The sequence below is a fragment of the Bos indicus genome, chromosome 13 (assembly GCF_029378745.1).
Source record: "Bos indicus isolate NIAB-ARS_2022 breed Sahiwal x Tharparkar chromosome 13, NIAB-ARS_B.indTharparkar_mat_pri_1.0, whole genome shotgun sequence".
In the NCBI taxonomy this organism is placed as follows: Eukaryota; Metazoa; Chordata; class Mammalia; order Artiodactyla; family Bovidae; genus Bos; species Bos indicus.
Genome location: NC_091772.1, coordinates 46,411,425 through 46,431,328, shown reverse-complemented (window position 1 = coordinate 46,431,328; position 19,904 = coordinate 46,411,425). Strand labels below are relative to the sequence as shown.

The 19,904-nt window shown below is 44.1% G+C and overlaps 1 protein-coding gene, 1 long non-coding RNA gene and 2 pseudogenes across 3 annotated transcripts in view; 3 read left to right on the top strand and 1 right to left on the bottom strand.

Annotated features, from left to right (window-relative positions):
* Positions 1-8,303, bottom strand: part of LARP4B (La ribonucleoprotein 4B) — a 90,565-nt gene extending 82,262 nt beyond the window's left edge. Inside the window, exon 1 of one of the 2 annotated variants that reach the window (XM_070801125.1) lies at positions 8,174-8,303. The gene's annotated coding sequence lies outside the window, so the exon portion shown is untranslated. Of the gene's footprint in view, positions 1-7,474; positions 7,751-8,173 lie in introns of those variants that run through there. The other variant, XM_070801124.1, reaches the window with a different exon arrangement.
* LOC109568105 (uncharacterized) lies at positions 8,200-9,086 on the top strand. Its single transcript, XR_002182203.2, has 2 exons — positions 8,200-8,402; positions 8,777-9,086. It is a non-coding gene; the product is annotated as an uncharacterized lncRNA (long non-coding RNA).
* Positions 9,087-15,775: 6,689 nt separating this feature from the next.
* Positions 15,776-16,062, top strand: LOC139186417 (small nuclear ribonucleoprotein G pseudogene; annotated as a pseudogene).
* Positions 16,063-18,799: 2,737 nt separating this feature from the next.
* Positions 18,800-18,889, top strand: LOC139186711 (U6 spliceosomal RNA; annotated as a pseudogene).
* Positions 18,890-19,904: the final 1,015 nt, after the last annotated feature.

Sequence of the window (19,904 nt, the reverse complement as noted above, 5' to 3'; positions counted from 1 at the left end):
TATGTACTTATAGGAAAAAATAGTATATATATGGGTTACAGCATTACTCACAGCTTTAGGTATCCACCAGGAGTCTCTGAAAGTGTTCCCCATAGACAAGGGGGCATCACTATAATGTGATTTGTGGCCATACAGGACACGACTGAGCAACTTCACTTTCACTTTTCACTTTCACGCATTGGAGAAGGAAACGACAACCCACTCCAGTGTTCTTGCCTAGAGAATCCCAGGGACGGCGGAGCTTGGTGGGCTGCTGTCTATGGAGTCACACAGAGTCGGACATGACTGAAGCGACTTAGCAGCAGCAGCAACAGCAGTGACTTTGGGAAAACACCTGACCTATAGCGTTTTCATCTTGACCTATAATCTTGTGATTTCATGAAACACTTTAGGTTAAAAGATTAAAAACTTCCACAATAAAAACAATACTCTTGACATTCTAAACATCAAAGGAACAGTATGCTAAGAGTGTCCATGACAGAAAAAACCAAATGTTATGGTCATTCAGGGTAAGGAAGTTCAAAAGGGAGGGGATATCTGTATACATATGGCTGACTCATTCGACTATACAGTAGAAACTAGCACAACATTGTACAGTTGGACATTGGACAACAATACAACACTGCATAGTCCATTGTCCATGGACTGTACAACACTGCAGAGTCCATGGGATTCTCCAGGCCAGAACACTGGAGTGGGTACCCTTTCCCTTCTCCAGGGGATCTTCCCAATCAGGGATCAAACCCAGGTCTCTCGCATTGTAGGCAGATTCTTTACCAGCTGAGCCACAAAGGAAGCCCTGTAAAGCAACCATACTCCATTAAAAATTAATCTAAAAAAATAAAAATAAAAGTTAAGTCATTTAGTATCCCAAAGCACTCTTTTGCAGGGAAACATTTCACTCTTAACTGGAAGTTTCTCCAAGTCACAGGCTTTCAAATTCTGTGTGCCTGAATGCTTCTGTAGTTTTATGTGACGATCCTATTTCTACTTCTGGTCCTTTCATGATTAGGTTAACTCTCCTGCACTGAGCCCTGAAAGATAATGATTCCAGCAGAATGTAGGAAAACTCATCAACGTATACAAAGAAATGGGAAGAGCTATGAAAAACTAAGGGCCACAGGCACAGGGAGCAAGTACTAGGAGCTGCTTCACTCACTGCATCTTTCCGTCTTCACTGACTGCCCTTCCCCTCCCTAGATATTTAAGGTGTGAAGAAGCAAATACTGCTGATTCATAGTTACTCATTTGTGCAACGGTCGGTACTCCAAGTGACCTACGAAGGGAAACTGGAAATAGCATTCTAGTCTGACAGGAAGTATCGCTGGAGATACAGATATGAACTCAAATGAAATAAGGACCTTACAAGAGTACCAGGGAAAGTTTACCCCAAAGGTTTTCCACACTGAGCTTCTGCACTAAATGACAATCAGCTGCTTAAATCTTTTCCCCTTCTAAAAAGTACAAGACAAAATGCTTTTGCCTTGTCCAGATGTTTAAAAGGCAACTCTCTTCACAAGGACTTCAAGTCTGCTTTTAAAGGTTGCTGGCATTCCCTGACCATGGGAGCTGTGAGAAGCTAGCCTGCAATGGATTACAGTACATGCTACCTGCACTGTTTATAACATACACACACACAAACACACACGTACACAAAAGTGACCCTTAACAACACAGGCTTGAACTATTCAGATCCACTTTTACATGGATTTTTTTTTCAATAAATGTACACTACAGTACTGCATGACCCAAAGTTGGCTGAGTCCACAGGAGTGGAACCACAGATACAGAGAACCAACCAGAAAGTTCTACTCCAATTTTCAAATGCACAGAGGACTGGTGCCCCAACCCCTGTGTTGTCCAAGGATCAACTGTACACTGCAAGACATTATACAGATGGTAAAAATCTCAACAACAAAATACAGAGACATATGTAATCAACAAATAAAAATGTTCAGAAAGTATAAAGTACTTAGAGAAGAGGTTTTAAAGGACTTGATCATTTAAAAAATATTTGAAAAGGGAATGTTTAATATACTAAGCAAGAAATAACCACTACTGAAGCAATTTGTAAATCTATATCCAATTGGTCACTATGCTTTTAATCACTGCATTTTCGAGCCTGACAATAATACAAAGCTTTTTGAAATCTGAAAACAAAATGTCCTCGTTTTTCAGAGATGTTTCTAAAAAAGGAATCTGTTAATTAGTCTGCCTTAATAAAAGCTGAAATAACAAATATATTTTAAACAAGAAACACTAGCAGACTTAAGGCATATTTTTAAAGTATCTTTTACACACATGCGATTATCTGCAATACAAGTGAAAGGGATTCTAAGCAACGTATCCTTCATTACAAGTGAAAGGGATTCTAAGCATCGTATCCTTCATTTAGACCAGGGCTTCGACTGTTCCACTGTGATAAACACAAGTGAAAGCAAGAGGGCTTGCCACCCTGGGGTCGAGCAATACCAGTCTATGTGCAGCCATCCCTCCCTGTGGACATAACTCACAGTAAAGCAGAAGGACCACTTAAAAGAGGCAATCCTAGTCACACAAATCTCTAGTTTAAAGCCTCCTGACTGCGCCCCACTGTTCTTAGGAGAGAGAGCACAGTTCTCACCCTCGCCAGGAGCTCCAGACACCCAGGACCCCCTGCTGCCTCACTCACCTCCCTGGGGGGCAGCCTCTCCAAAGGAGTTCTGAGCTCAGCCTCTGCACCCTTATGCTCTGCTCGGAAGGCCCCTCCCCCGCTTCATCATGCAAGGCTACATGATGACCTCCTGGCACAACATGACTGACTGTCTCCCTGCCTCACAGTGAGGACTGCTTATCCCTTTTTGTTCACCAGTACAACCGTGGTATTTACTCATCAATTATTTAGTGGACACCATGTTCTAAGGTCTGGGTTCACAGCAATGAACAGAAGAGACAAACCTTCGACTGCAGAGTTTACATTCAAGTACAAGAAGACAGAAGGTACATGGGATACAGAAATTACAAGGCATCTTATAACGAGGTACTAAGTGATACAAACAAAAATAAAGCAGGAAAGAGGGATGAGGGGTGTCTACCACCCTCCATGCAAGTGACATGACTGTCCTGATGGGGCTGCTCGAGGAAATGTGCGGTGCCGAGTCCTCAACAAGATTCACGTACAAAAGCTTCAAGAGTCCAAATGCAGGTCTATTTTACTTCAAGTAAAACAACTCACAGTATTACTTCCTTCTAGACCACAAGCCTTAGAGAAAAGCTCCGGTAGCATTCATCTTTGTACTGCTAATGTCTGGTTGATCAAAGAAGGAATGAATGAAGCGTTTCCTCTCAGCAGTCCTGCTTTGCATCAGGTCCTGGAGCAATGATTCTCAATAGAGAATAAAAAATGGAAAAATCCACTCAGGTTTAAAAATACATTTTCATTATCGTAACTGCTTTGTTTTTGGCTGATATAATTTAATTTAAAGCAAAATACAGAAAGAAATTTGTTCTCAAAAGGTGCACATTTTTAAAGACTGAGAAAGAATATTCTCAAGAGATCACCTAGTTAAATCATTCCACCTACAATACTGTATGCGTTGCATATAGCTATCAAGTCTGTTAACATTTTGTTAAGTATGATGTTTTATGCATTTTCTATTGAATTCTTTTCGAGTAAAGATTTTCCTGTTTGTTCATGAAAGCATGCAAAAAATTCTAAAACTGAAGTAGGAAGTGTTTTATCCCTCCAGAAAAACAAAGTTTACAACATCTGTAGTGTATGTGGTCCTGGGCTGGGCAGAGGTTAGGGACACAAAAGGATCTCGCCCACAAGGAGCTTATGTTAATTAATGAGTGCAATGCCTTGCAGTGCTACGGAAACACAAAAGAAAGTGCTCAGCACAACCTTAAAAATTAAGGCAAGGATTCCTGAAATACTTTTATAAAGATGGGTTAAGGAGTGAAGTTAAAAAAAAAAAGGCCTTCAATGTCAGGCAAAGAAACTACAGACAGCAAAGACAACACCAAGATTTGGGGGGAAAGGCTGTGGTCAGCTAAGGCCAACAAAGGGTGGTCCAGCTGGCAAGGAGAAAGCAGACGTGGCAAGGCCCCGGGTACATCTTAGTTAGGTGGGGGACAGTCACTGAGGAGTTTTCAAAAAGGCCTTTAAAGCTTCAGGATATGCCTTTAAAGCAATCTCTGGCTACAGCGTGACAAAAATGGTGTGTGCAAATAAAAACGAGCATTTTATTTTTATCCCACGAATAAATACCACCCTAATTTACCAGTTTTTGAGCCAAAACTTTTGCATGTCATATTTCATAAAGAACATTTTCAGTGAAGACTTGACTGAATTTAAGTTAAGTAGGAAGTGCTCTCCATGTTACAGAATGCACTCTGTGGCCCAGGTCTCGCTACAGCAGGGAAGCAGGGCTGACACTGAAGAGGGAACCAGACCATGACACAAGGCATAACAGGCACCACTCACCTGCAACCCTTCCTGAGTACAAAGGTGTCACGACAGCTTTAGAAAATATGGCCAAAGAGTTTATAAAGGCAATGAAGTGACAAAAGGTACAGGGCTCTGTGGGTGAGGAGAGTGAGAAGGAAGGAGAAACAAGCTGAGTCAATCATTTTGCCTGATCATAAGAAAGACATTTACACATGGGAAAAATAAAAGTGTTAGAACATGAAGAAAAATTCATTTCCATGTTGGAATTATTCTCCCCCTTTTAGTAAGAGACCCTAATGGTTGTCTACCTTACAATTCCACATTCTAATAAAAAAAAATTCATTTTGTAATCAAGATAACTTTAGGAGTAGAGTAGCTTCAAACATAGCACAAGTGCAACAATTAGGAGCAAAAAGTTCAAACTGAACTAAATTAAAATCTGGTCGGGTGAGTGTAACCCTCTCAGAAGGCTGTGCCTCCTTTACTGTGCTCTAAAATTAGCTCTTACAGAAAAAGGAGAACTCTTTACAGGAATAAAGTTTTACAAAAACAGCATTTAAGTGACCCAACCCTGCAGCAGTGTCTATTTAACAATGTACTTTTAATAAATACAAATTTACTGCTTATTTTCTTCTCTTCATTAGAAAAGTTGAATCAATGGTCTCATAGGAGGAATCACAATATATGTAATTTTCTTGCATTTACCAATCTGAAAAAAAATCCTTAAATATGAGAGAACTCTACAACAGAGTACAAGCATGAAACCCAATTTGAAACTTGTGCCTTACCCATTAGGATGAAAGCAAATGAGATCTAAATATATATATAGTTTTGCAACCTCAAGGAACCATCATAAAGATAACACGTTACTTAAATTAGAAGACCTAGATTATAATCCTAGTTTTCACTATAGGAAGTATTAACTCCAGCAGGACACTCTGAAATAATGGTGAAAAGAGTTTGTCGGCCACTTCTTGGTGGGTAACATCAACTGCAGCTCTATCACTGTAAAAACCTGTAAGATTGTTGAAATCTGTGTAGAGTAGTGGGGCTACTTTAAGGCATTATCGTTATTACCATTAAAAACATGATGTTCCCATCTTGCACTTCAGTATGTACTGTAGAATTACTTTATGATATATGAAGGCTGCTTCATTAAAAAAAGAGTGTAAACACTTCTTTCCACAGATTTTAAACATGCATTTATGAAAATTTGTGCTTATCTGTGAAAACCGTATTAGTATGAATAAATTATCCAAATCTCAATTTTTTAGAAGTACAATCCCTAGGAACATTAAATAAAATCAAAATTTTCCCTAAAGGTGCTGCCATTTAATTGCAGCTATTCTTCAACAACACACATAAATATGAATGCCAAGAAATTTCTGTACTCAAATTATCCATTCTCCCTATTACTCAAATATAGTAAAACTCCTTTCTCCAAATAAACATCCTGTCCTCGGAACTTATTTTCTCTGCCCAAATGCATGTGATAAACTAAAAAACAAAAAATTCTGTTAATAAATTAAAATTGACAGCCACAAAAAGAATATTGACAATAGTAATAAGGTAAACACCATTTCCAAATTCTAAGTAAGAACTTAACAATACAACAAAATATTAAAAACAACCAACATCAACATGTTACAAATAGCCCTATGAAGCTGTTATTATTACTATCCCTCTTTCAGATAAGAAAGAGAAGCACCCAGAGAGTAATTTCTAATCAATAAGAAACCATGTCTACCTCTCTTCGTTCACACGCCCATTTTTTCTCCTTAAAAAGTAAATTCATATCAACTTTTCAAAATACAGGATGAAATTAATTTCTAAATGTAAGTTTCGAAGCTAAGTACACAAATCAAATGTATGGTTGATAAATAGACGCTAATCTGATGCCTTTGAGAAAGTATTTCACCGTAGCAACTCGAGCAAAGTTCTATCAAGCGGTTTCATATAGCCTGATTACAAAATTGCCTTGCAGAATATTAAATACAGAGAAAAATTGACAAGCCACAACCATTTCAATTTCTGTAAAGTACCTCGACGGTAAATTAGAAGGAGCCAGGTAGGTGGGAAAGTATGCAAATTGCACACTGCGCATACTGACCTCCACAGAAATGAACATCACTCTTTCCCACTGTGGTCTTTGCAAACTACAACTCAGAACCTATCTCAAAAGCATTTTATATACTTAACACAAAATAAGAGACCAGATAAATATCTCATTTCCCTGCACAGTTCAGGGAAATCTTCGCGTTCCTTCAGTTCTCCAAAACTTCAAGCTTCCACTTAACATTTAGGGCAAGTTACAGCGCAGCCAAGCAGAGGGTCTCGAACGCACAGGATAGCTACTCTACAGAAAATCTTCTCAAGTTTCAACTCAGCCTAAATTAAAGACCATTTTACGTAGAAATGAGGGGGAAAACAAGATGACCTGCACGGAAAGTTGCAATACAAAATTACAGTGAAGTCTGAACAAGTCTTAAGTTTTACGTTCTGATTGGACACGACTGAGAAGCAGGTGGTAAGAGACTCCCGACCTGCCCCTTCCTCGAGCACAGGGCATCTTTAAAATTTTTTTCCCATTTCTTCCAGAGTGTGCGTGTGCTCAAGCCTCTCAGAGGAGAGTGGGCGCGTCCCAAGCACACCCAAAGCAACAGGATTCCACTTCCTGGTCCGAGGGACCCGGGCCCTCCCCGCCCGGCCGGCCGCGATCCCGGGCCCGGGCGGAGGGCAGGGCGAGGCCGCCGCAGTGCGGGCTGGACGGCTGCGCTGCCCGGACCCTGCCCCGGCTCCCAAGACCTCAGCACGGCCCTGCCCGGACCCAGCCCTGCTCGCCGCCCCGACCCGGCCCCGGCGCGCACCCAGGCCCCTCGGCCCGCGCCCCGGCCCGGCTGCGCCAGCCCGGCCCTGCCCGGCCGCGTCCTCCGGGAAGATGGCGGCCCGTGACAGGCGGGCGCGGCGCGGGTCCGAGGCGGCGGCCGGGTGCGGCGCGGCGGGAGCGTGAGCGGGGAAGAGCGGCCCGCCCGCCGCCGCGCTCACCTGTCAGCGCCGCCGCCGCCGCCGCCCGGCCGCCGACCGCCGCAGCCCCGGTGCCCGGCGACCGCGCCACACGCGGACGGGCTGTGAGGGAGGGGCGGGAGCAGGGGCGCGGCCGGCCCGGACGAGCGGCGGGGGTCGGAGCGGCGCGGGCTGACGGCGGGACAGCAGCGGCTCCTTCCCGTTTCAGGCCGAAAAGGTCTCAACCTCGCGACTCCAGCGCCCCAACGCTCCTTCCCGTTCGCATGAGAACACACAGCTCCCGCTTCCGGGACCTGCCGGAAGTCCCTCCCCTCGCGCTCGCGCGCCCGCTACTCCCCACTGGGTCCGCCGACAGGCGCTCGGCGCCCTTACGTCATGTCGACATGGCGTCTCGATTGGCTTAGCGCGGCGCCGGGTCCGCCTCCTCCTCTAGGCCTCTAGGCGCGCGTGCCCCTGCCGGTGGCTCCTGTGATTGGTGGGGGCGCGCACGCAGGCCCGCCCCGCGCACGTAGCCCCCGCCCCAGCCCGCGCACGCTGTCTGCTCAGCCCCCCGCCTCAAGCTGAAGGAGGCGCGTCAGCTGGGGTCCCTGACTCCGCCCCTTTCACTCAGGGACCCTGACTGCCGACGCCAGTCACCCTAGGGCCCTGAGCCCGCCCCCGCCCCCGTCAGTAGAGGGCCGCGACCCAAGTCCCCCTCGGCCCCGGACCCCGGCTCCTCACCCTCTCCCCGAGATCAGACTCCGCTCCGAGACTGTACGGCTGTCCGGTGGTTGGGTCAGGAAAGACCCCAAAGTGCGCTCTAGAGAAGGGGAAGGCGGCGCCCACTGCCCGTCAGCCGGCTACGTTCTCCGCGCTTTCAGAGAAAATGCCGAAGACTGGGGACGTCTTCCCAAACCCGAGCTGGTGCCACCTACCCAACCCATTCTGAGGGGAGGGGAAACAAAGTGAAGTGTGTTCACCGGTTTTAAGCCTGATTGCCTGCGTGCCTGCTGCGCCTGGCCGTGCTTTGTGCAGACACGCTTGCGGCCTGAAGCCTGCTCAGGGTCCCCCCGACCAGCCTCACCCGTGCACCAGCGCCTCTTAGCTTTGCCTTTTGAGGGCCCAGACACCCACAAGGCGCGCCTCCGACTTCGACGTCAGGTCTGGGAAGATCACTTATCGACAACCGGTGCTGGGCGCTGACTTTCTGCTTTGGGATACGTTGTCACACCCCTTCTGAGAAACTTGCCATTTCACTAGTGCTACTCGTGGCAATGTCCCTAAGATAATCATGTAAGACAGAGTTCCTCTAAGATTCAAAGCATGTGTCAATACATATTTCAGGAGGAGAAAGTCACCTTTGGAGTTCACTTTCCAAGAGAACCTGTTGCCTACGTTGCGGAGCCCTTCTGAGGAACCTCTCTCTACATGGGACCTCACAGACTGGGGCCCAGGAAGTCATCCCCAGGCGCGGTGATGTGGTCCTCCTTTGAAAACCCGGGAACCCTCCGAAGTTGGCAAGTTAGATCTCCATTTTGTCTGCCTGTGTCTGCGTCTGGCAGAAATTTTGATGCACCGATAAATTCCTGTACAAAAGAGATTAAAGGATAGGAGAATGCTTTATATTAAAATGACGTCTCTTACTTTCCATTAATGTTGTGTGATCCCAAACAATCAAAACTGGCTTTTTTTTTTCTTGTGTGATTATCTTAACCTGTACTTCAAAAGAAGCACCCATTTTCACCTTAGGGTGTGAGGTTAAATATACCACAGTGAATTTTTATGGCATTTCTACTTAGATAAGATCAATTTTTTAAAAAACCACCTCTCATCTAAAACAGTTACAAGTTCTACCTATTCTATCCAAAAGCTGTTTCCTTTTCCCGCGTTTGGTGGTTTTGCCTGCTGTTACTTCTCTCCCAGTTAGTTTTAGTAGCCTCACAGCTGATCTTACCCACCATTCACCATGCCAGCTTACTTTTCCTTTAAAACCATCCCCCTCTGAGTTGAGACTTCTTGGTTGCCCCAGAGGGTGAAGTCCAAATTATCTTTCATGGGCTAGCACACCCTTCACAAGCTAGCTCACAGTACCCCCCCCCCTTTTTTTTTTCTTGCCCTAGGGTTAGATACCGTAACCTTCAAATCACATTCTCTTTAACAGGCATTTTTGAAGGCCTTGGGGTAGTCTCTGGGTGTGAATATGAATGACACACAGGCTTTACACTCTATGACCCTACCGTTTACTAAAAGACCAATCAGCAGGTAGTCACCGGAGTGTGCTAAGTCCTGTTAGGGAACAGAACAAAGCGAGGAGCACTAGTTCTAGAGTGTTTGCAGTTCACAAAGTTTTGAGTGGAGTGTCTTCATTCCTGAGCACGTTGGTCTTTTGGTGTCCTTCTGCTTCCACTTCTGGTAAAGTCTAGCTTATTTTTCAAGTTACACAAGTGTCAATCATTTGTATATTTTCCATTCAGAAAATTGATTTCCCTCCTGGGCCCTGGTAGCCCTCACCACATCCCTGCTGTACTCAAGGTCTGTGCCAAGTGCTGGGGAGATGCCCCAGGGCAGCACCGACCATAAGACAGATGAACAGATAGCAAGGGATAAAGAGGAGTAAGGATTACCATGGTATGTGCACGGATTGCCCAGGTAGCAAGCACACAGGAGGGTCTGCAGCCAGCTTGGGAAGGAATCAAATAAAGAGATAAGTAGACCAAGGCCAAAGAGACCGCAGTGGAGGGGCTGTCAACACAACTTCCAGCAGGGAGAGAGGACATAGTTGAACATGACAAAGCATGAAACCAATCTGGTAAGGTGGGTGGAAGGCATGGGAGTCTGGAGGGGTAAGCATGGTAAGAACCCCAAGGGTCTTCTAAACCGCTTAGGATGTTTGAATTTGTTAGTGAGTCAAGATTTTTATTAGGAGACAAAAGAGGGCTTGTAAAAGGTTTTAAGTTCACAGAGAATCTCTGGCCCCAAAAAGTCATTGAAGTAGAAATGCAATAAGGAACTAACTTAGTCAAATTAGATGGAACTATCAAACTGAATATGACAGTAACACATTAGAATGCATTGGGAAATAAAAGATTGCATGAGTTCTTACTAAATAGAAATAAATAAGTAAGTAAAAAAAGTGATAGAGATGCAGAAGAAAAAGGGAAAGGTGTTCCTTAGAGTAGAAGGCTGACTAATGAATGGAGAAGGAATTAATTATTTTTTAAATTACCATGTTGCAACTATGGTAGCATTTATTCTGGCAAGAGTCATCAGTGAATGCTGAAAATCAGTGAGTAAAAAGTTGTGTATGCCATTTCATGGCTTTTTAGTTGCTTATAAGTTATTGATTTCAAAGGGGGAAAAGGTATTTTTCCAGTTAAACATGATGGTGTTATCACTCACCTAGAGCCAGACATCCTGGAATGTGAAGTCAAGTAGGCCTTAGGAAGCATCACTAAGAACAAAGCTAGTGGAGGTGATGGAATCCCAGTTGAGCTATTTCAAATCCTAAAAGATGATGCTTTGAAGATGCTGCACTCAATGTGTCAGCAGATTTGGAAAACTCAGCAGTGGCCACAGGACTGGAAAAGGTCAGTTTTCATTCCAATCCCAAAGAAAGGCAATGCCAAAGAATGCGCAAACTACCGCATAGTTGCACTCATCTCACACACTAGTGAAGTAATGCTCAAAATTCTCCAACCTGGGCTTCAGCAATATATGAACCCTGAACTTCCAGATGTACAAGCTGGTTTTAGAAAAGGCAGAGGAACCAGAGATCAAACTGCCAACATCTGCTGGATCATGGAAAAAGCAAGAGAGTTCCAGAAAAACATCTACTTCTGCTTTATTGACTATGCCAAAACCTTTGACTGTGTGGATCACAATCAACTGTGGAAAATTCTGAAAGAGATGGGAATACCAGACCACCTGACCTGCCTCTTGAGAAACCTATATGCAGGTCAGGAAGCAACAGTTAGAACTGGACATGGAACAACAGACTGATTCCAAATAGGAAAAGGAGTATGTCAAGGCTGTATATTGTCACCCTGCTTATTTAACTTATATGCAGAGTACATCATGAGAAACACCGAGCTGGAAGAAGCACTAACTGGAATCAAGATTGCCAGGAGAAATATCAATCACCTCAGATATGCAGATGACACCACCCTTATGGCAGAGTGAAGAACTAAAGAGCCTCTTGATGAAAGTGAAAGAGGAGAGTGAAAAAGTTGGCTTAAAGCTCAACATTCAGAAAACTAAGATCATGGCATCTGGTCCCATCACTTCATGGCAAACAGATGGGAAAACAGTGGAAACAGTGACTGACTATTTTTTGAGGGGCTCCCAAATCACTGCAGATGGTGATTGCAGCCATGAAATTAAAAGATGCTTACTCCTGTAAGAAGGAAAGTTATGACCAACCTAGACAGCATATTAAAAAACAGAGACATTACTTTGCCAACAGAGGTCCGTCTAGTCAAGGCTATGGTTTTTCCAGTGATCATGTATGGATGTGAGAGTTGGACTATAAAGAAAGCTGAGCGACGAAGAATTGATGCTTTTGAACCGTGGTGTTGGAGAAGACTCTTGAGAGTCCCTTGGACTGCAAGGAGATCCAACAAATCCATCCTAAAGGAGATCAGTCCTGGGCGTTCATTGGAAGGACTGATGTTGAAGCTGAAACTCCAATACTTTGGTCATCTGATGCAAAGGGCTGACTCATCTGAAAAGACTCTGATGCTGGGAGGGATTGAGGGCAGGAGGAGATTGGGACGACAGAGGATGAGATGGCTGAATAGCATCACCGACTCAAAGGACATGAGTTTGGGTAAACTCTGGAAGTTGGTGATCGACAGGGAGGCCTGGCATGCTGCGGTTCATGGGGTCGCAAAGAGTCGGACATGACTGAGTGACTGAACTGATCTGAACAGTGGATAAATATGATGGACCCTATCTTAACTGAGGGGTGAAAGTTGGCATCTCCTGTAATGGTGCCCTGCTGACGTCACGTGATATCGGTAATGTCATGTTCCAGTCAAGCCACAAACTAACCATGATGGATAATCACAAACTCAAACTGAAGACATTCTACAAAACTGTCAGTCTTCAAAAATATGAAGGCTGAGGACTTCCCTGGCAGTCCCTGGTTAGGACTCTGCACTTTTGCGCTCAGACAGCTAGGGTTCAACCCCTGATCCAGGAACTAAGATCCCACAAGCCTCACGGTGCAGCCATAAAAGGCAGCGAAAGGTTGAGGAACTTTTCAAAATTTAAGGAGACTAAGGAGATATGGCAACTAAATGTAACATATGATCCAGGACTAGATCCTTGATCAGAATAAAATTTACTATAGAGATCATAATTAGAATCTCTATATGGAATCTTCTGATCTTACAATCAAGGTTCAATTTTCCCAATTGGATTTATTTGTAAATTGTTTTGTGGCTCAGTAAGAAGATATCTTTGATCTTAGAAGATATAAACTGATGTATTTAGAGGAGAGGGATCAAGACATCTGCAAGTTTCTCTCAAATAGTTCAGTGGAATACACACATACACACTTACACAGAAAGAGAATATAACAGAACCTTAATTAGTGAACTAGATGTGAGATATGTGTTTGTAACTCGCCTGTAGATATAAGGCTCGTCAAGCAGAGAGTTTTCCTTTAGAGATATATTTGTTGTTGTTTAGTGATCAGTCATGTCTGACTCTTTGCAATCCCATGGACTGTAGCCCTCCAGGTTCTGTCCAGGGAATTCTCTAGGCAAGAATACTGGAGTGGGTAGCCATTCCCTTCTCCAGGGGATCTTCCCCACCCAAATCTGGGTCTCCTGAATTGCAGGCAGATTCTTTACCATCTGAGCCACCAGGGAAGCCCTTAGAGATATACACTGAAGTATTTATGAATGATACTGTATTATGTATATCTAGCATTTGATTCCAAACCATCTAAAGGAAGGTGAAAAGTGAAGTGAAGTCGTTCAGTCGTGTCCGACTCTTTGCAACCCCATGGACTGTAGCTTACCAGGCTCCTCTGTCCATGGGATTTTCCAGGCAATAGTACTGGAGTGGGTTGCCATTTCCTTCTCTAGGGGATCTGCCCAACCCAGAGATTGAACCCGGGTCTCCCGCATTGTAGACAGATGCTTTAACGTCTGAGCCACCAGGGAAGTAAAGGAAGGTGGTCAGCAGGAATACATAAGAAATAATGGGACAAGCTAGTGTGTTGAAAATTGTTGAAAGCTGGTGATGGATACATAGGGGCTCATGAAACTCTTCTCCCTACTTTTGAATATGTTTTAAAATTCCTCATGATAATAAAAATATGGTGATAAAATGGAGGGTTTCAATTCATTACAAATATTCCATGAGCACGTGTGGCCCAAAAAGCAGTCAGAGAGGAGGACTGCATTTCCCAGGATGTTCTACAGCCCTCCCTCAGGAGGAACAATAGGGCCAAACCTCTGGTTCTGGAAACTGAGAGGTTGGGAGGGTGGGGCAGAGCTGTGTCCACAGGTGCCAGCCCTCAGGGGGAGAAGGCCTGAGGGCCTCCAGGGGAGATCAATTTTGGCAACAGGAGCCATATCTAGAGCGAGTTTCTGAGGAACTTTTCTGTGTAGCGTATGTTGTAACACCCCGGAGCCAGTTCCTAGTAGAGACCTAGTAGATGCTTCTGTAGTTGGATTGTGTTTTCCTTTGACAGTATCTCTGTTCTCAGCCAAGGGTGCTTCCTGTAATGGCGGCTTAAATTCCTACTATTTTTGGCAATATCTTCTGGGATAGTTGACCTACATAGTCCTGTCTGCACTGAGGCAAATGCGTCACTCCAGGCCTCAGAAAAGGTGGTATTTTCACTATGATTGCTGCCTGCCTGTCACTCTCATTGAAAGCAAGATAAGTGGATGAATCATGAGAGACATCCCGTTTGGATGTTTCAGGCAGAGGACTAGACTTAAGAAGCATGTTAAGTGCACGTTCTCCTCAGCCCCACATCCATGTCCCTCAGAGGCATTCCTCTAAGGGGAGGGAAGGTTGCTGTCTAGACACCCCTGTCTCCAGAGTTCTAGACTGTGCGTGGCTGCCACCGGACGCTGCCCTGTGTTCTTCCCTGCGGCTCTCCTGGCTTCCTTGGCCCGTCTCCCCCAGGCCGGAGTTGGCCCCGCACACTCTAGGATGGAGCATGTGTGCCAGGGGGTGCTGTGCTGGCTTCTCAGTAGTCTCCCGAGAAGCGTGCCTCTCACCCCCACCCCCGCTCCAGGCTCCCCTGAGGAGGACCCCTCAGTCCTTTAAAAGCTGGGCAGCTCCTGTTGCTGCCTAGTGGTGATGAGCTGTCAGGGTCAGGGGAGGGAGCCTCTAAACACCACCTGGAGGGGCCTGAGGTTTCCCTCCCGGATTCTGAACTGAGTAGTTTCCTAGGCACACCGAGCCACTCCACCTCTGTGTGTTTCCCTTCTGAGACTCCCTTCTTCCTTCCGGCTGGTTGTCTTCCACAGTTTCCACGACTCAGCCCAGACCCTTTGACCCCTCCAGGAAGCCTTCTCTGAATCCGTGCCCAGCCCCTCCCCGGGGCGTCAGGGCCATCCACGGCTCTGCATCACAGTTCCTGCTGCTTTGAGTAGGAGCACCAGTGTGTGTGGTCGTTTATCTCCTCCTTAGGAATTTCGCAAACGCAGGAACTTCATTCATCCTCATTGTTATTCATCATTCATAGATGTCTGCTGAACTGAACTCGTTCCAGCTCTGCAAGCTCACCCACCAGCCTGTGGCAGGTTTTTGTCCTTTCTCAGTGAGCTGCTTCTGACACTATTCACCACAATGAGTCCAGCAGGCTTGGAATCCTTATCATTTGCACTTTTTTCCCCCCCTAGATTCCATGGTAATAGCAATTTTTGTTTCCTTGTTTATTGGTTTTGATATCATAACATTTGGAGAAGGAAATGGTAACCCATTCCAGTATTCTTGCCTGGAGAATTCCATGGACAGAGGAGCCTGGCAGTTTGCAGTCCACAGGGTTGCCAAGAGTAAGACAAGACTGAGTGACTTAACACAACAACCATCATAACCTTAAATAACATATACTACAGTTGTGTGACTATTTTCCACACATCAGCATTTTCCTCTGGATATGTTTTAGTCACTTTGATCAGACTTGGGAGACTGTTTCCTTGATTCGGTTAGCGCAACACTTAAGTCTCATCAGAAGCACAGCCATCACAGTCAGACACAGAACACCAGGCGTGCCGCTGCAGCCTGAGGGACGACTGAAGTTCCATTTGGAGGCATCTTTGAACTCACTGAGCAGACATCACGAGCAAAGCTTACCCTCCCAAGTTGAAGAATCTTATGGATAAAACGTTATCACCGAAATTAAATGGTGGCAGACATGTCCAAGGAATGTTGCGGGGATTTGACCCTTTATGAAACGTGTGATAGATAACTGTGTGGAGGTGGCAACTGGTGGGCAACACAACAGTCCTGGGATGGTGGCAGCACAAGGAAAGAGCGTCAGCACGTTAGAAGCCAGGGAAGAAGCACGAACAACGGCTATGTCACCAGCGAGATCAACAGCATGCATCCCCTCTCCACACTTCACTAGGAGAAAAATTGACTCGTGTACATTTTCTTACTGAACTTTTTTGTTAAATAAGCTTTCATAATAGTCATCCAAAAAAAAAAAAAAACACCACAGCAGGCACCACAGTTGGAGTTGCCACCAAGAAAGTAAGTCTAAACCAGTGTATGTCCATTCTTTTTACCTTCAGTTTCTAAGGGTAACGTCTTCTGACCTTGTACCCTGACTCTGGGTGTATTACCCTCTTTGAATACACAGTCTCCACACATTTGTTAACGTGAACAAATATGCAACACCTACACACATAAAGACAAATATGCATCACAAATTTTTCATTATGTCAGATGTTTCAATTTATCTTTTTCTTTGGAAGTATCTCCTCACATTTAGGATTAAAATATTTTTCTGACAACCAAGTTTCACTGAAGTCCTAGTGAAATAGCCATTATCTTACATATGGGAAAAGTGAGCTAATGTAGAGTTTTCACACTTTTGAAAAAAAAAAAGCCAAGGCCCATAATAAGAAATACATTTTATAGTACAGGCCATTATACACACACGCACGTGTGCGCACACACACATACACATACATACACATGAAACCAAAGTTTCATGAAATATTGTTAATGGTGGCACACCTTTGTGAATGTACTTAATGCCACAGATTGTACACTTAAAAATGATTAAAATGGTCAGTTTTATGTCATATATGTTTTAGCACAGTTTTTAAGAAGTTTTATGAGGTAATATTTACCCTTACTTTATGCCATTTTCTTTGATCTCTTCTATTTTTGTTAAGTCTAGTTATCATCCTTTAAGTTGATTTATGACTCACCATGATCACCGCTGGCTGGTGAAATGCTGACCTGAGGACTTGGAAGGTGAACTTGTTCACTCCATTTTCATACAGTTTACTGGGCTGGTGGCTTTTCCAAAGCATTTGAAATAGCTGCTGCTCCAGCGTTGCTTCCTGAAGAACCCATGGATGGAAGAGCCTGGCGGGCTACAGTTCATGGGTTTGCAGAGAGTTGGACATGACTGAGAAACTTTATTACTATTCAGTTCAGTTCAGTCGCTCAGTCACGTCCGGCTCTTTGCGACCCCATGAACCGCAGCACACCAGGCCTCCCTGTCCATCACCAGCTCCCGGAGCCTACCCAAACTCATGTCCATTGAGTCGGTGATGCCATCCAACCATCTTATCCTCTGTTGTCCCCTTCTCCTCCTGCCCTCAATCTTTCCCAGCATCAGGATCTTTTCAAATGAGTCAGTTCTTCCCATCAGGTGGCCAAAGTATTGGAGTTTGAGCTTCAGCATCAGTCCTTCCAATGAATATTCAGGACTGATTTCCTTTAGGATGGACTGGTTGGATCTCTTTGCAGTCCAAGTGATTCTCAAGAGTCTTCTCCAACACCACAGTTCAAAAGCATCAATTCTTCTGTGCTCAGCTTTCTTTATAGTCCAACTCTCACATCCATACATGACTACTGGAAAAACCACAGCCTTGACTCGATGGACCTTTGTAATTATTACTATTACTATTAATAAAAAGGAGTGAGTAAAATCAAGCTAGCAATTCCCTGTATATGTGTGTATGAAACTGAACTGAAAACTGAAGCATTCACTCAGTGGTGTCCAACTTTTTGTGACCCTGTGAACTATAGCCCATCAGGCTCCTCTAAGATTTTCCAGGCAAGAATACTAAGTGCATTGCCATTTCCTTTTCCAGAGGGTCTTCCCCACCCAGATCTCCTGCATTGCAGGCAGATTCTTTACAGTCTGAGCCACCAGGGAAGTCCATGTGTGTATAAGTCACTATTTTTGAAGGCCAAGTTTGGGGCCATGTTTAGAAAGTATGACATAATTGTATAAATTATATCTTAACTTGCAAATCTTTCCTTCCTTAATTTGACGTCTGTAAGTATGTGATTCTGTAGATTACTATTTTTATCTTTAGCACTAGAGGTTATAAATGCTGAAGGCATCTTCAGGGATCAGAGAGTTAACAGAAACATGGGGACTGGCTGGGGTGACATAAGGGAGTTTGCCCAGCCTGGAGGCGCTCAGAGTCCAATAAAAACAAACACACAAACTGCTGTGTCCACAGGGGTCTTTATGTAACCCACAGCCTGTGTTTGAGATCTCACTTACACACAGTTGTTTCAAGAGGTTTGACCATGAAAGCCAAGAAGGGAAAAGTAGGTTCCCTACTTTCCCTACTGAACAGTAGGTTCAGGGAGTGACCACGGAGTGATAGGAGAGACTTTTAAGAAGCAGAAAATTGAATACACAGAATGGGAGCATAGCAAACATCACAGCAGTGTTCTGAATTGTTGCAATCCTGGTTTTGGATCTGTAATATTAATACTGATGAGGGTGTTATTTGTAGTTCCTATCAGTAATGTAGAATTTTATCCAGCACTCCATAGTGCTTTTATATAATATTAGTAATTATGACTGCCATGTCTTTACCATTTTGAATGTATAAGATGTTTTCCACTGCGCAGTCTCAGATCCCTAAAATGACAGTGGAATGTCAATTACCATCATTTCCACTGTATAGGTAAGGAAAGGGAACCCAGAGGTGTAAACTAATCTGCCAGCAAGTGGGAATCCAGACTTCCAGACTCTGTACGTTTTCCATCGCCCCATACTGTGTTCCGCATCTCTGTCCACAGAATGGAGGTCCAATCATGCAAACTCACTAGGTGGAAATTTTTTATGCTATACCTTACCTAATGTGGCAAAGTGGAAGACAAATAACTTTCTATATAAAGAAGCAATCAAACTTGCACTTGCTTCAGCAGCACATATACTAAAATTGGAATGATACAGAAGCTTTGCCCAAGGATGACATGCAAATTCGTGAAGCATTCCATATATTTAGGACCTACTGTATACCACAGGGAACTCTGCCCAATAATCTGAAATGACTATATGGGAAAGGAATCTAGAAGGGAGTTGATATATGCGTATGTACAACCGATTCACTTTGTTGTACACCTGAAACTAACATTACATTGAAATCAACTATACTCCAATAAAATTTTTTTAAAAACCTACTGAAAATTGTTATAAGAAAAAAAGAAAAAGAATCAACCAGGCTTATTATAATACTCTCTGATAAAATTTAGTCAGACTGTGACATCTATGCTCAGAGGAGAATAGCTTCATTTCTACTAGAAGAAAATGGGGTCCCCTAGCCCTAAGCACACCTTCAGATGAATCGCAGCCCAAGCTCACTTGTTGACCCAGCCTCCTGAGATGCCCAGCCTGAGAACTACCTACCTATGCCTCTTTCACGAGCCTGACTCCTTTTTGAAATGGTGAACTGGAACTGACAGGACCTAACAGAAACAGAAGAGATTAAAAAAGATGTGGCAAGAATACACAGAACCAAACAAAACCACAAAGGGGTAGTCACTAACCAGAGCCAGACATCATGGAATGTGAAGTCAAATGGGCCTTAGGAAACATTACTATGAATAAATGGGCCTTAGGAAACATTACTATGTGACAGAATTCCAGTTGAGCTATTTAAAATCCTAAAAACGATGCTGTTAAAGTGCTGCACAAAATATGTCAGCAAATTTGGAAAACTCAGCAGTGCCACAGGACTAGAAAAGGTCAGTTTTCATTCTAATCACAAAGAAGGACAATGCTAAAGAATGCTCAAACTACCCATACAACTGGACTCATTTCACATGCTAGTACAGTTATGCTCAAAATCCTTCAAGCTAGGCTTTAGCAGTACATGAACCAAAACGTCCAGATGTATAAACTGGGTTTAGAAAAGGCAGAGGAACCAGAGATCAAATTGCCAACAATCATTGGATCATAGAGAAAGCAAGGGAATTCCAGAAAAACATCTACTTCTGCTTCACTGACTACGCTAAAGCC